Source organism: Pezoporus wallicus, unplaced genomic scaffold, assembly GCF_028554395.1.
Source record: "Pezoporus wallicus isolate ANWC-B61680 ecotype Strahan unplaced genomic scaffold, APGP_CSIRO_Pwel_v1 contig_4161, whole genome shotgun sequence".
Taxonomy (NCBI): Eukaryota; Metazoa; Chordata; class Aves; order Psittaciformes; family Psittacidae; genus Pezoporus; species Pezoporus wallicus.
The window spans coordinates 4,872,305-4,876,162 of record NW_026639584.1 but is presented as its reverse complement, the minus strand read 5'-3'; positions in this window follow the sequence as shown (position 1 = coordinate 4,876,162).

The window sequence follows — 3,858 nt, the reverse complement described above, 5'->3', positions numbered from 1 at the left end:
TGACTAATGCCCAGCCTGTCTTGAGCAGCTGGCCCCGGGCAACCTTCTTCCCCCTAGGTCATTGCTGAACAAGATGTCATATGGCATGGAATAACCCTTGAGTCCGTCTGGGTCAGCTGTCACACCTTTTTTGCTCTCCCCCAGCCTCCTTGCTGGTGAATTGAGGAGCAGAACAGGCCTTGACTCTGTATAAGCACTGCTCAGCAGTAACTAATACATCCCTATGTGACCTACACTGCTTCCACCACAAATCCAAACAATAGCCCCATACTAGGTACTGTGAAGAAAATTAACTCTATCCCAATCAAAACCAGCCCAATTTTGAAGAAATAAACATTTATCATTTTGAAAAGGTGAATAATTTAGCTAGAAAAATTCCAAGAACATAAGCATGCTGCTGACTTACAATTTTTTATTCCTTGGAGATACAAGGAGTTGTTGCATGGTAAGTGAATATTGATCTGCTGCATACAGATAAATGAAATTCTACTTACAATTCATTGGTTGCTCACATGTCACAAATTAAAACTGAAGAGCATGGTCATGCACCAAAAATATTAATCAACTCTCCCCAGTTGCTGGTTATTTGCTGACCCAAGAGACTGGGCTGGCTTGCTGGATATAGCTGTGTCTGACCTTCACTCGTGTGATTCCTTTTCCACTGCTTTTCATGCTGATGATTAGTAGAGTATAGCCAGAGAAAAAAAAAAAAAAAGAATTACTAGTTCCTAACTCCCCCTACTTTCTTTTAGACTTATCCGGTCACTGTTTCTATCTTATAGCATCTGTTCCCATTGCTAACTGCACGGTCAGTAGTCATTTAAAAGATGTGTCTTTCCTGTTTGTGCTGTCATGTTTCAAGGTATGAACTGAAGAAAAAAATCCATAACAGGGTAATAAATCGACTTCTAAGTAAAGGAATTGTTCTCTGGATTATCAGCTTTCAGAAATTCACAGGAGTCCTATCAGGAAAATAACCGATTGCTAGAAACCTGGGTAGTATTAGAGGAAGTGGAGAAAATAAATGACAGAATGAAAGCTAAGGAGTAAGATCAAAAGGACTACTGAGTGTGCAGGGAAGGTTCTGGTCAGCGCACCAGCTGAGGCATGATGTTTCTACCAATTGCCACAGCAAAACTTTACAAGCCTACAACGAAGTTAATCACTGGAGAGTTAGGAAGCCGTAACTGCTGTTCTAATAGAAGCCAGGTCTCTTACATCTTACCTTCCCTCACAATTAGGGGTTCTAAAAATAATGACTTTAGAGAAAAGGTAGAAAATAAATAAAGTGATAAAGCTGTATTTTGAGCAGTTTCATCTGCAAATCCTGAGTGATTCTGATGACATCCAATTATACACATGTAATGGAGACCATCATCTAGGCCTTGATTTGAAAATGACATTTCTTGTAGCTGGAGGACATGCAAATATTGATTGAGCAACAGAATTGTTTTGTAATGCAGCGATAGTTGGCTGGTTTCTGAACTGTAACATGTTCTAGGCTTTACAATATATAGCTAACAAGGAAGGAGTAACAACATTGAAATCCAAACATGTGTTGATGGGGAACATTCCTGAAGGAATCAAATATGTCATCAACCACTTGTGAAGTATTGCTACAGCTTTCAGACTGTACATCCCATTGCCAGATAGCTTTGGAAAAAACTGGTATTGCTAGTACCAGATCTCTTCTGTAGCTTAAGTCAATACCAGACAGAAGAAGTGTCCCCCAGATTCTTCTTCTTAAGGGGCCCTATTAAATAAGCATATGTGAGCTCTTCAAATATTCTGCAAGCGAAATGGTAAAATATAATAAAATTCACAGCATTTGTAGAAATTAAAATAGTAAAATACCACTGGAGAGAGTAGGCTTCCTTGTCACTATGTCAAAATTTGCATGAATCTGTGCTGTGCAAAACAAAGCAGAAGCACTTTCTGGTATTTACAGTACATGGGCAATGTAGCTATTTATTCATTAGGAGAGCAGCTGGGTGGGGGACACACTTGGGAAAAATGTGCTTCATTAATGTTTTTTTCAGAGAAAGGTTATTCACCAACCTCTGCCATGCTCCAGCAAATACTGAAGTAGATCAGTGCAGTAGAGGAAGAGCATTCTGGGAGCTGGCACGCCTTTGTGTCTGTATATGTCAAACTAACAGAGGCAACCCAGCTCAGCCTCTGGAACAGGCAATTTCATTTCTGTTGTCCTCATATTCAAAGAAATGAAGGAGATGAGAGTAAGGAAGGAGTCCTTCACTGTGCTGTTACCATATTGTTGTAACAAGATTTTACGTAGACCATTAATATTTGACATGTTCCCTTTTATGCGGTAGACATCACTGCATTTACTGTTCAAGCAGGAGTATGTTCTAAGCCCCTGTTTCCCTGCGGCTTTCTCCAGAACTCTTAGTCCATCCTGCTCCCATCCTGTCCTCTGTTTAATGTATAATTCGTATGTCTAGGAGGATTCCAACCCTCCTTTTAATCCAGAGGAAGCAGGAGGCTTTCCATTTGTTGCTTCTGAGAAGCCAAAGTTAGAGGTCCAGAGCCTTTGTTCTCTTCTGGTTTAGTCCTGTCCTTTCTGGAGCTGGTGATTTCAGAGAAGAGAGAGAGTTTTCAGGGTCATGGTAGTGAAATTTTGATAGAGAAGTCACTTTGAAACCTGCAGAACAGGAAATTTAAGACCAAGTCCAACACCAGCTTATGCAGTTGTGCTGGAGTCTAATGAGCAGAGCAGTTGTCCGAATCTGTTATTTGAAGATCAGTATTAACAAGGCTCTGAAGTCTGTTCATCCATACATGAGCTTTGATAATATCTATAGTATGAGGGAGTTGGAGGTGACAGAAGGGCAAGAGAGACAGGAGAGTGTGACTCAGCTCCTGTTCCTATGGTAATGACTAATCTCCCTGGTATCTGAACAACATGATTGCTCTCATATGAGTAATTTTAAACTTGATGTGCCGTCAATGAAACTGCCTTCCAAGTAGCACACAAATCCAAAGTCAAAGCCAATGATTCTAATGATCATTTCTTTCCTCTTAGAAGTTGTATTTTGGGGAAAAGACTTCCGCTACTGTGTTTCTTTGATACTGCCACTATAGTTGTGGAAAAAGAATTTAGCGCTTTTCCTTCATTCCCCATTTTACATAAGAACATAAGATCAAAAGCAAAAACGTCTCCCTGTCCTCCAAACTAAGTGCAACATTACAACTTCAAAAAGAGAGGTGATCTAAGCTGACTTTAAGGGAAACAATCTGGGTGGCATCTAAAGCTGTAAAAATCATTATATTGTACCAGACAAAGAATTTCCCTTGTGTATTGACAGAGGCAATTTCAAGAGCTTGTCTATAAAATTTTACAAAGTTCCAGAGGAGGTAATGAATGCAAATTACAGAGTCTGCATCAGTGATGGCCCAAATGAAAGAGACTTAGACTTCAAGCTTTTACAGCACTATCAGCTACAAATTTCAGAAATCTACTTGCATCTTGTCACTTGAATGAACACTTGAAAACCACCAGAAATAATTTGGCTTATGACACCTAGCTGTTACACAAACTTTAACTAGGACAATTACTTTTTCTATCCATCTTTTTGTCAAGAAGAAGAAATCACTGGGTACATTCTGGAAGTTGAAGGACTTGGCCTCAAATCTGCTTTTGTCCATGTGAGTTCATCCTTTCCTCCAAGACTGCTCTCAGCCTAGTGAGAGCAAACTCTCTGTGAGGCCCCTAGGATCTCAAGGTTCCTTTTTTTTATATGACATTTTTAATGTCTGGCTCATCATGTCTGCCCCTGTTTCTCCTTTCTTTTGCTGCATGTTCAGTTCTTGCCTGTCTGTAAGGTGGTAGGTATGCAT